The sequence below is a fragment of the Loxodonta africana genome, chromosome 4, assembly GCF_030014295.1.
Source record: "Loxodonta africana isolate mLoxAfr1 chromosome 4, mLoxAfr1.hap2, whole genome shotgun sequence".
NCBI classification, from domain to species: Eukaryota; Metazoa; Chordata; class Mammalia; order Proboscidea; family Elephantidae; genus Loxodonta; species Loxodonta africana.
The window spans coordinates 34,246,481-34,260,374 of NC_087345.1; positions in this window are offsets into that span (position 1 = coordinate 34,246,481).

Consider the following 13,894-nt stretch of genomic DNA (forward strand, 5'->3'; position numbering starts at 1 on the left):
CCTCCAGTGCCACATGCAGCCCGAGCCCACACCCCCACTGCTCTCTGCACACTTGTCCCGCTGAATTGCCTCTTTGTGTGCTGTGTCTCCTGGAACGGGCACTGCAATTTACGGCTTTGCTGTCCCTCCTTTAAAAAATGAGAGAAAAACACTCAGCAAAGTGGAGCCTGCCCAAGTGGAGCTTCTGCCAACACAAACGGAGACACAGAAGTCAACTTGACATCTTGCCAAGTGTGACCCTCCCCTCCCCTCACACACACCCAGGAGGAGACTTTAATATAGAAGGTTCTGAGAGGGGGAGGGGGAGTGCGGACAGGATTGAAGGAGAAAAGGCGTGAGTCTTTTCACCAAGGACAACTTAGTAAACCCTTAGTAAACCCCTTAGTAAACCCCTTTTATGCACAGACTCCTGTGTTGGAATCACGTTGCGCAGTGGGACATCCTCAGGGTTTTCTTTCCCTCTTTTTCTCGCTGTTAAAGGGGAAGGAGGAAGAGAATTAAATTTCTTATAAATCGTGCACTTTATCTCAACTAATTCTTCAGCAGCTCAGTGAGTTGGAGACTGCTCTCCTGTTCTAGAAGGGGCTGTTGTATATCAGAGAGGTTAAATATCTCACCCAAGGACATGCAGTGCATCTTGGAGCTGAGATTCAATACCCACGTGCTTTTCAATCTACCTCTTGGCCCTTTGGCTTTCTTCAGGTGCTATATTTGGAAAATGTAGCAAATACTGTCACCCAAGAGCCTACATTTTCTTCCAATTAAAAATATGCCAACAGATCTCTTCTGCTCATCCTTTTCATCTAACACATCCTCTGCTCTAGCACTTTATGCCATCAGCTATATTGCTCACTACCCATTCACAGACATAATAGAGGAATTCACCAGAAGAGAGAATCATTTGACAGCAACTTTACAAAAAGCCCTACGGTAGAACTGAGCTATGCGTCCATGTTAATGAGGACAGTGTGGACGTTGCGTGAACATTTGGAGTGTGGCTGAGAGAAAGGCGGTTCTTAACTTGAAGCCATATGTGAAATACAGGCAGTCTGTCTGTTGGCCTGTAAGTACATTTGATTTGTTTTTGTTTTAAGAGTGGCAGCTTGTTCTTCAGGGCTCTCAACTGCCAACAAGATAATCTTAAAGAATATAAAACGGATAACCCAAGTACCAATGAGGTTAAGATAGAGTCCCTGTGTGACGCAAATGGTTAAGCACTTGGCTGCTAAATGAAAGGCTAGCAGTTCCAGTCTACCCAGAGGTGCCTCAGAAGAAAGCCCCAGCCATCTACTTTCCAAAAAATCAGCCACTGAAAACCCTATAGAGCACAGTTCTAGTCTGACACATATGGGGTCACCTGAATCAGAGTCGACTTGATGGCAATTGCTTTTTAAGGTGGAACGAGGCTCCCTCCTATTTACAAAGCCAAGTCTCCAGCCCACCCCACCAACAACCTTGGCTTTGTCCTTGTCCACCTGCTTCTGTGAAGTTCATAGTTATTTGCACTTGGGGGCAGGGACCCGGGATGCTGTGGCTGCTGGAACCTCCATGGGTTGAAAGAAACAGCTAACAGCCAGAGGCTAAGACTTGCATTGGGCTATCACCTAGTCTGCCCTTCAAGGTCTGTGAGAGATAGTGGAAGGTTCTAAGTTAATCATGTCAGCTAATTTATTGTTTTTTTTATTCTGTGGAGAGAGTTCTTGTTAAGACTGGGCCAGTGCTAAACTCTGATGCAAAATATTTTATCTTTAAGCTAATTGATGTGGGAGGGGAAGAAGACCTCCCACTGCTTACTGTATTTCAGGGTTGAGCTTCCACTCACAGGCAATGCCTTTTGGGAAAATTTCCTTCTCACGTAGATGGCTGCCCAGACTTTAAAGTGAGACACATTTTGTCCTAAAATTCTGGAGTCTTTGGTGGAGAAAGTAGAGCCAGAAAAACCTACATAACAAACCTTTCTTCGTTTTGCAAGAGTTGGAGGCTATTTTTAAGAGATTTTTATGAGAATGTGGGTATGAGCCAAATTGCTTTAAAGTGCTAGTGTTGACGGGTCCACAGGGTTGGAGACAGACCATTCTATTCCTTTGCACGGACCATAGATCTGCTGTGGTATCCCAAGAAGAGCCTTTTGGCACGTGTACGGAGATGAACCCATACAGCAGCACCACAGAAAAAAGGCTTGGCCATCTGCTTCCATAAAGATTATAGCCAAGAAAACCCTATGGAGTTCAGTTCTACTCTGTAACACATGTGGTTGCCATGATTAGAATTGACTCGATGGCAATGGTTTTGTTTTCTTTTTTTTTTTTTCTTTGTTGCTTATTTGTTTGTTATTTTATGGAGACAGCAGCATGGCAAAGATACTGGATTTTCTTGAATCATGAGCATCGCACCTGGCACACAGTAAGTACTCAGCTAATGTAAAAATGAGCAGTAGACATTCTCAGCAGTGACAGCTGGACGGATTTGTCCCAGGAACAACAAATTGCCAGTGGAGAGAAGAAAGGGACAGAGCACGGTGAATGCAGCTGACAGGCTGAGGAGTGGGCCTGGGTGAGGTATTCCTTCATGGGCTTCCAGAAATAACTGGGGTACATTTTAAGAGGAGTAATCTGTTTGGTTGGAGAAAACTAGCTCAAGCCATTAGATACTGTGACCAGGTGAAATCTGTATATATACAAATATTTTGTCCGTATAACACACACACATTTTTTCTAAGCTTTAAAGAGTGAATGTCCCCTAGCTCTAGTATTCCATATTTTGAAAAATGAATACATGTTTGACCTTCCTAAAATATATATTTAAAATCCATTACGATAGTCATTTTCTTCAGGAACACTAATTATTAAGTTATCAAAAAACATTAAATTATTTCAAATTATATCTAGCACTGAAATGTGAAGAACTCTTTGAGACTAGAGGTTCCAAAGTGTCAAAGCTGAAAGTGAAAATAATAAAAGCAGTATAGAAAAGAAAAAGAAAGTGAAAGCAAAAAAGTAACTTTCAATCATTCTATAAATTATTTTCTTTCATCTCTAGACTCATGGGAACTCTTTAAAAATGCCAAGAACCAGAACATCACCCCAAGACATCTGGTCCTCTCAGCCTTTAGTGAAATGCAGATGGTGACTCCTATGTGGTCTTGGTAAGAAGAATCGGTCACGCTCATTAGCCTGGACAGATTTAGGTTTCAAATTAGCTCAACTGAATATTCCCAAGAGACCAACACTTGCAAAAGCTGCACTGTAGCCTGAAGAGGGACATGCCAAATTTAGATTAATTAAAAAGGCTATTAAATTGTTCAGATGGCATGTTAATGAGCAATCTGCAGGGCACTCAGTCAACAACCATACCTCCTAACCTTAATTAAAAAAAAAACCTTAATTACAGGTCCTTTATTGAAAAAAATCTGAGCAAGTCCTCAAATAAGCTTAAAGTTTATCAGTCTTGAGTATAACGCAAAAATGATCAACCCAAGACAAATCCAATGAAGAAAGATGGTAGTTAAGATTGTATTATAAACACTTTCAGAGGAAAGGTGATCCTGACACCAACCAGCTTAGAGACCCTGAAATATTAGAATTAATTAGAGATATCATCTACCACCTGTCTGCCAGTTTGTCATATTGTGGTGGCTCACATATTGCTATGATGCTGGAAACTATGCCACTGACATTTCAAACATCAGCAGGGTCATTCATGATGAATAAGCTTCAGCATAACATCTAGGCTACCACAGACTAGGAAAAAAGGCCTAGCAATCCACTTCCGAAAATTAGCCAACAAAATCCCTATGAATCACAAAATGTTGTCTAAGACTTCCAATCACTTACTTTAGACGGATCATCAGGAGGGACCGATTGCTGGAGAAGAATATTATGGTTAGAAAAGTGGAGAACAAGTGAAGGTGAGGAAAACCCTCAACAAGGTGGACTTACACAATATTTTTCACACAATGGTCAAAACAATGGACTCAACATACCAACCATCGGGATGATGTCACAGAACCTGGGAACATTTTGTTCTGTTATACATGGAATTGTCTTGAGTTCGAGCCAACTTGATGGCAACTAACTACAACAACTAAAAAAAAACAGAGATACCATAAATAATGTTTATAATCCATTTCCCCTCAAAGGATTCAAGTGCTTTTGTATATTTTACTCACTCACATCTTCCCTAATTCCAGGTGATAACATTAGAAGCCTTAAGTTATTATTTCTATTTCACAAAGTTTACCTGAATTCATAGATCAAGACACCGTGATATCCACTTCCCGCTTCTACATTATTACATCAGGAAGAGATAATGCCTCTGACGCGATCAGTAATTCTCAAAGTGTGGGCCACATGTGGCTACCTAATGACCCTCAGGCCTATCTACAATTGCAAGTCTCTGCTTTGGTCCTTTTCGGTGAATTGCCCATAATTCCCTAAGCTTTATTTTAAATAAACAATTAAGGCTTATTTTCTTGTAAATTGCTAAATCAGTTATTAAGAGTTATTAAATCTTAAAATAAACTAAGCCATTCCTAGAGTTTATTGATGAATGTAATTCAATATTTTTTCCAAGATGCCTGGCTGACACACAGTGCTTGGCAGTGAGAAAAAACTCCTATTGTGTATGAGCACTTGCAGATAAATGGAAATCCCAGAAGGGTGGTTTGTTTTCATTAAATCAAAATTTTTCTGGAGTTGGTCATGATTTGCATAACTACTGTCATTCCTTTTTAATTAAAAAGTTACTAATACTTTATTTTTGTCCATTGCGTTTGTTGTGGGTTGCTTGGTTAGCCCTACAGCATACTTTCTATGCAATGACACATTGTTATTACCATGTTATTTTCATTTCCAGATGGTAATAGGTGGAGTAAATGGACTGCAGGGTCTTTCATGCTGTCTACTGGACACAGTCAAAAAACTGAAAGGCAGTTAGAGCCCACCCAGAGGCACCTTGGAAGACCCTATGGAGTACAGTTTTATTCTGACACGCATAGAATCCCCATAAGTGGGAAGTGACTCAATAGCAACCGGTTAAAAATGTTTGCAAGCAGGAGGCAGGGCCAAGATGGCAGAATAGACAGATGCTTCTGGTGAGCCCTTTTACAACGAAGACAATGAAAAAACAAGAGAAGCGAGTACATTTATGACAAGCTAGAAGCCCTGAACATCAAAGGCAAAATTAGAAAATGAACTGAGTGGCAGGAGGAAAGAGATGGGTCAGAAATGGAGAGGAGTTACTAGACCTGAATTGCCAGGAGCCCTCAGGTACCATTCCCGGGAGGGCCGTGGTGGACTGATACAAGCATTCAGCCATAGCTTCCTCAGAGAGAAGTAGCCAGCCACACAGCCTACTCACACCAGATACCGGTACCTATGCCAATCGCCCCTGCCCCTCTAAGACTGTAGGACTGAGCCTGTACTGCACAGTTGATGATCAGCTACCTGGACACCTGAGCTGAATTCATACCTGAAAAGTGAAGGGACTACTAGACTGATATGCCTGATAACAACTCTAGCCATGTGCGGACAGGATGTCAGAGCTCCAAAGGCAAAAATAATCAAGCTAGCTCACTCAAGCAACCCGCCTGGGCATATAAAAAAAAAAAAAAAAAAACTAAGCAAGAAGCTACGAAACAGTAAGCAAACATGAAATAAATTAATACAATAACTTATAGATGCCTTGGAGACAACAGTCAATATCAAGTCATATAAAGAACCAGACCATGATCACCTCAACAAGCTCTCAAAACAAAGAATCCAGGGATCTTCCAGATGAAAGTACCTTCCTGGAATTGCCAGGGGCAGAATACAAAAGATTAATATACAGAACCCTTCAAGACATCAGGAAAGAAATCAGGCAATATGCAGAACAAGCAAAGGAACACACAGAGCAGTTGAAGAAATTAAAAAGGTTATTGAGGAATATTATGAAAAATTTAAAAAGCTGGAAAAACCCATAGACAGATAGCAATCAGACATTTGGAAGATTAACAATAAAATTACAGAATTAGACAACTCAAGAGAAAGTCAGAGGAGCAGAACTGAGCAAATGGAAGGCAGAATGGTAAACTTGAAGATAAAGCACTTGGCACCAATATACTTGAAGAAAAAGCAGATAAAAGATTTAAAAAAATGAAGAAACCTTAAGAATCATGTGAGACTCCATCAAGAGAAATAACCTACAAGTTATTGGAGTACCAGAACAGGGAGGGATAACCGAAAATACAGAGAGAATTGTTGAAGATTTGTTGGGAGAAAACTTCCCTGATATTGTGAAAGATGAGAAGATATCTATCCAAGAAGCTCACTGAACTCCACATGAGGTAGGTTTTAAAAGATAGTCACCAAGACATATTATAATCAAACTTGCCAAAACCAAAGATAAAGAGAGAATTTTAAGCGTGGCTAGGGATAAATGAAAAGTTGCCTATGAAGGAGAGTCAATAAGAATAAGCTAGGACTACATGGCAGAAACCATGTAGGCAAAAAGGCAATGGGATGACTTATATAAAAGCACTTAAAGAAAAAAAATTGCCAGCTAAGAATCATACACCCAGCAAAACTGTCTCTCAAATATGCAGGTGAAATCAGAACATTTCCAGATAAACAAAAGTTTAGGGAATTTGCAGAAACCAAACAAAAACTACAAAAAATATTAAAGGGAGTTCTTTGGTTAGAAAATCAATAATATCAGGTACCAACCCAAGACTAGAGCACTGGACAGAGCAATCAGATGTCAACCCAGAAAGAGAAATCACAAAAATAAATCAAGATAAAAACACTCAAAACACGGAAACAGAGATGTCATTATGTAAAAGAAGACAACATTAAAATAATAAAGAGGGACTAAGAAATGTAGTCATAGATCTTTCATATGGAGAGGAAGATAAGGCAATATAAATAAATAAAAGCTAAGTTTAAATTTAGAAAAATAGCGGTAAATATTAAGGTAACCACTAAGGAGACAAACTATCCTACACATCAAAGTAAAATACAAGAAAAAAATAGAGACTGAGCAGAAATTAAATCAACAACAACGAATATGAGGAAAAGACAAAATATAAAAATTAAGTACTCAATACAAAAAAATTAAGTTGGAAAAAGAAACTGTCAACAACACACAAAAAAAGACATCAAAATGATAGCACTGGATTCATACCTATCCATAATTACCCTGAATGTAAATGGACTAAATGCACCAATAAAGAGACAGAGAGTGGCAGAATGGATTAAAAAACAAGATCCGTCTATATGCTGCCTACAAGAGACACACCTTAGACTTACAGACACAAACAAATTAAAACTCAAAGGATGGGAAAAAATACATCAAGCAAACAACAATCAAAAAAGAGCAGGATTGGCAATATTAATTTCTCATAAAATAGCCTTCAAAGTTAAATCCATCATAAAGGATAGGGAAGGACACTAAATAATGATTAAAGGGACAATATATCAGGAAGATATAACCATGTTAAATATTTATGCACCCAACGACAGGGCTGCAAGATACATAAACTTTATCAGCATCAAAAAGTGAGATAGCTCCACAATAATACTAGGAGACTTCAACACGCCACTTTCGGTGAAGGACAGGACATAGAGAAAGAAGCTCAAAAAAGACACAGAAGATCTAAATGCCACAATCAACCAACTTGACTTCAAAGACATGTACAGAACACTCCACCCAAGAGCAACCAAGTATACTTTCTTTTCTAATGCACATGGAACATTCTCTAGAATAAACCACATATTCGGTCATGAAGCAAGCCTTAGAAGAATCCAAAACATTGAAACATTACAAAGCATCTTCTCTGATCATAAGGCCATAAAAGTACAAATCAACAACAGAAAAAGCAGGGAAAAGAAATCAAACGTTTGGAAACTGAACACTACCCTGCTCAGAAAAGACTGTATTATAAAAGACATTAAGGGTGGAATAAAGAAACTCAAAGAATTCAATGAGAATGTAAACACTTCCTATCAGAACTTTTGGGACACAGTGAAAGCAGTGCTCAGAAGTCAATTTATATCAATAAATTCACACATCGAAAATGAAGAAAGGGCCAAAATCAAAGAATTGTCCCTACAACTTGAACAAATAGAAAGAGAGCAACAAAAGAAATCCTCAGGCACCAGAAGAAAGCAAATAACACAAATTAGAGCACAATTAAAGGAAATGAAAAACATAAAACAATTGAAATAATTAAAAAGATCAAAATCTGGTTCTTTGAAAAAATTAATAAAATTGATAAATCATTGGCCAAACTGACAAAAGAAAAACAGGAGAGGATGCAAATAACCCAAATAAGATATGAGATGGGTGATATTACAACTGACCCAAATGAAGCATATCAGATTACTATAAAAAATTGTACTCTAACAAATTTGAAAACCTAGAAGAAATGCATGAATTCCTAGAAACAAAAAACCAAAACAAATCAAACCCAGTACCGTCAACTAGATTCCGACTCATAGAGACCCTACAGAAACACGATACCTACCTAAACTAACAAAAACAGAGGTAGAACAGCTAAATAGACCCATAAAAAGAAGAGATTGAAAGGTAATCAAAAAATACCAACAAAAAAAAGCCCTGATCCAGAAGGCTTCACTACAGAGTTCTACCAAACTTTCAGAGAAGAGTTAACACCACTACTACTAAAGATATTTCAGAGCATACAAAAGGACGGAATACTCCTAAACTCATTTTATGAAGCCAGCATATCCCTGATACCAAAACCAGGTAAAGACACCACAAAAAAAAGAAAATCACAGACTTACATCCCTCATGAACACAGATGCAAAAATCCTAAACAAAATTCTAGCCAAAAGAATTTAACAACATATCAAAAAATAATTCACCGTGACCACGTGGGATTCATACCAGGTATGCAGGGATGGTTCAACACTAGAAAAACAATTAATGTAACCCATCATATAAATAAAACAAAAGATAAGAATCACATGATTTTATCAATTGATGCAGAAAAGGCATTTGACAAAGTTCAACAGCTATTCATGATAAAAACACTCAGCAAAATAAAAATAGAAGGAAAATTCCTCAGCATTATAAAGGGCAATATATAAAGCCAATAGCCAACATCATCCTAAATGGAGAGAGTCTGAAAGTATTCCCCTGAAATCAAGAACCAGAAAAGGATGCCCTTTATCACCACTCTTATTCAACATTGTGCTAGAGGTCCTAGCCAGAGCAATTAGGCTAGATAAAGAAATAAAAGGCATCCAGATTGGTAAGGAAGAAGTAAAAGCATCTCTATTTGCAGATGACATGATCTTATACACAGAAAACCCTAAGGAATCCTCAAGAAAACTAATGAAACTAATAGATGAGTTCAATAGAGTATCAGGATACAATATAAACATACAGAAATCAGTTGGATTCCTCTACACCAATAAAAAGAACATCGAAGAGGAAATCACCAAATCAATACCATTTACAGTAGCCCCCAAGAAGATAAAATACTTAGGAATAAATCTTACCAGAGATGTAAAAGACTTATACAAAGAAAACTACAAAACGCTTCTGCAAGAAGCCAAAGGAGACCTACATAAGTGGAAAAACATACCTTGCTCACAGATAGGAAGACTTGACATTGTAAAAATGTCTATTCCACCAAAAGCAATCTATAAAAAAAAGATACAAGGAAATTCTGATCCAAATTCCAATGACATTCTTTAATGAGATGGAGAAACAAATCACCAACTTCATATGGAAGGGAAAGAGGCCCTGGATAAGTAAAGCATTACTGAAAAAGAAGGACAAAGTGGGAGGCCTCACTCTACCTGATTTTAGAACCTATTATATCGCCACAGTAGTCAAAACTGCCTGGTACTGGTACAACAACAGATACATGGACCAACGGAACAGAATTGAGAATCCAGACATAAATCCATCCACATATGAGCAGCTGATATTTGACAAAGTCCTCAGATCAGTTAAATGGGGAAGAGACAGTTTTTGACAAATGGTGCTGGCATAACTGGATATCCATCTGCAAAAAAAAATGAAACAAGACCCATACCTCACTCCATGCACAAAAACTAACTCAAAATGGATCAAAGACCTAAATATAAAATCTAAAATGATAAAGATCATGGAAGAAACAATAGGGACAGCATTAAGAGCCCTAATACATGGCATAAACATTATATAAAACTTTACTAACAACGCAGAAGAAAAACTGGGAGCTCCTAAAAATCAAACACCTATGCTCACCCAAGGACTTCACTAAAAGAGTGAAAAGACTGCCTACAGATTGGGAAAAAGCTTTTAGCTATGACATTTCTGACCAGTGCCTGATCTCTAAAATCTACATGGTACTGCAAAAGCTCAACTAGAAAAATACAAATAACCCAATTAAAAAGTGGGCAAAAGATATGAACAGGCACGTCACTGAAGAAGACATTCAGGTAGCTAATAGGTTCATGAGGAAATGTTCACGATCATTAGCTACTAGAGAACTGCAACTCAAAACTACAATGAGATTCCTTCTCACTCCAACAAGGCTGGCATTAATCTAAAAAACACGAAATAATAAATGTTGGAGAGGTTGTGGACAGACTGGAACACTTACACTGCTGGTGGGAATGTAAAATGGTACAACCACTTTGGAAATCGATTTGGCACTTCCTTAAAAAGCTAGAAATAGAACTACTATACCATCTAGCAATCCCACTTCTTGGAATATACCCTAGAGAAATAAGAGCCTTTACACGTACCGATATATGCACACCAATATTCATTGCAGCACTGTTTACAATAGCAAAAAGATGAAAGCAACCAAGGTGTCCATCAACGGATGAATGGATAAACTATGGTATATTCACGCAATGGAATACTATGTATCGAAAAAGAACAGTGATGAATCTGTGAAACATTTCATAACATGGAGGAATCTGGAAGGCACTGTTGTTCTTGTTGTTAGGTGCCGTCGAGTCGGTTCCGATTCATAGCGACCCTATGCACAACAGAACGAAACACTGCCCGGTCCTGCACCATCCTTACAATCGTTGTTATGCCTGAGCTCATTGTTGCAGCCACTGTGTCAATCCCCCTCGTTGAGGGTCTTCCTCTTTTCCGCTGACCCAGAAGGCATTATGCTGAGTGAAATTAGTCAGTCACAAAAGGACAAATAGTGTATAAGACCACTATATTATAAGAACTCTAGAAATAGTTTAAACGGAGAAGAAAATATTCTTTGATGGTAATGAGATGGGGGAGGGAGGGAGGGAGGAAGAGGGATATTCACTAATTAAATAGTAGACAAGAACTATTTTAGGTGAAGGGAAAAACAACACACAGTACAGGAGAGGTCCGCACAACTGGACTAAACCAGAAGCAAAGAAGTTTCCTGAGTAAACTGAATGCTTCGAAGGCCAGCATAACATGGTCAGGGCTTTAGGGACCATGGTTTCGGGGGACATCTAAGTCAATTGGCATAATTAAGTCTATTAAGAAAACTTTCTGCATCCCACTTTGGAGTGCGGTGCCTGGGGTCTAAAACGCTAGCAAGCGGCCATCTAAGATGAATCAATTGGTCTCGACCCACCTGGAGCAAAGAAGAATGAAGAACACACCACAGACACAAGGTAATTATGACCCCAAGAGACAGAAAGGGCCACATACACCAGAGGCTCCATCAGCATCAGACCAGAAGAACTAGATGGTGCCAGGCTCAAACAATGACTGCCCTGATAGGGAACACAACAGAAAGCCCCTGACGGAGGAGGAGAGCAGTGGGATGCAGATCCCAAATTCTCATAAAAAGACCAGACTTAATGGTCTGACTGAGACTAGAAGTACCCCGGTGGTCATGGCCCCAGACTTTCTGTTAGCCCAAGACAGGAACCCTTCTGAAAGCCAATTCTTCAGACAGGGATATTACTGGACAATGGGATAGAAAATGGTAATGGTAAAGAATGAGCTTCTTGGATCAAGTAGACACATGAGACTATGTTGGCATCTCTTGTCTGGAGGGGAGATGAAAGGGCAGAGGGGGTCAGAAGCTGGCAGAATGAATACGAAAAGAGAGAGTGGAGGGAAGAAGTGTGCTGTCTCATTAAGGGGAGAGCAATTAGGGGTATATAGCAAGATGTATTTTTTTTTTTAGCAAGATGTATATTTTTAGCAAGATGTATATAAATTTTTGTATGAGAAACTGACTTGATTTGTAAACTTTCACTTAAAGCACAATAAAAAAAATTAAAATGTTTGCAAGCCATTTGTCTGTGCAAGGAATTCTGGTAAGCAGTTCAACTATCACTTTAGATCTTTTTTGAGTAGTGCTTTTAATTAATGCATGACGAAAAAAATAAAGTAAGAAACCAATACTTTATACACTGTTGCTGAAGTTATACCTTTTGAATAAACTAATCGAATAAATAAACATTTATTAAATATTTATTATGGGCTGATATTGTGCTGTGGGCTTTTTTGTTCTATGTTAATTTGATTATTTCTCCCAAACTATGGTTGTCAATTTAGTACATAAAAATACAGGACAACCATTAAAATTTGAAATTCACATAGACATCAGATAATTTTTTTAGTATAATGTCCAAAATGTTATATGGGGTACACTTACACTAAAAAAAAATTTGTTGTTTATCTAAAATTTAAATTTAGTTGGCTATCCTGTATTTTACCTGGCAACCTTACCCCAAACAATCTTGTATTTTAGTGAGGAAAACAAAAGGATTTAGAAAACAGAGTTTGCCTTACGTGCTAGATTGATTGGTATTGGTTGTCTGGGTTCAGCCAAGTCTGGGTTCAGGCAGGAAGAAGTGCTAGGATCAATTAGTGATGCCTGCCAAGGATAGGGCATACAGAGCTTCTCTGATACGGCTGCTAATTTTTGCTATTTCTGCTTTAGTGGCTGAAGCAGAACTTTTTATATTGCAAGGTTCCATTAGACATTATCTATTGATTGTGTCACTCCCTTGCTTAAAATCCTTAAAAATCTTTAATGGGGCTTCCATTGCTCTTAGTGTTAGCAATTGTTCTTGAATGTGGTTTCCAAGGTGCTAACCTTTGACAAGCGTCCCTGGTAGTGCAAACCATAAAGTACACAGCTACTAACTGAAAGTTTGGCAGTTTGAAGCCACACAAAGGCTCCTCATCAGAAAAGAGGCCTGGAATTCTGCTTCTGAAAGGTCACAGCCATGAAAAACTTACAGGGCAGTTCTACTCTGCACCCATGGGGTCACCATGAGACAGAACTGACTTGACAGCAACTTTTTTTTTTTTAACTCTTGAGAACTTCTCCAGCATCATCTTTCCCATGTCCTTCCTTTCTCTCACCCCACCCCACCCTCACTTTTTGTCCTCCAGATCCCCTGGCCTTGATTAGGGTCTTCACCAGGTTTTTACCTCTGCCTGCAAATCTCTTCCCACTTTTCCTAACCCAAGTAAATTTGGCTCATTCTTCAAATCCCAGCTCAAACATCCCTCCTCAGGTAAACCTTCTGACATCCCAGAAAAGGTTAGGAACCGTTTAATATAGATGCATAACAATTATCAAAATTTGTGAGAATGACTTGTGTCAATATTAGGTTAACATTATTTTTCCCTAATGGCATTATAAAGTCCTTGAAGGCAGGGTCAATCTGCTTTAATCACTGTTTTATCCCCGGAACCCAGCAGCAGTGTCTTCCATATACTACCTTCTCATTATATATTTGTTGAATGAATGAATAAGTTTATTGACTTCAGTTCAATATTATGAAAAAAAAAAACTTATTGCCATTTAAAAAATGAATCTTAACACCATTTTTTTTCATTCTCTCGATTAAATTACAAACTTCTAACTCTGAAAGTGTAATAAATAAAATGAGCATTATTTCGTCCCATACAAATCACAATAACCCTTTAA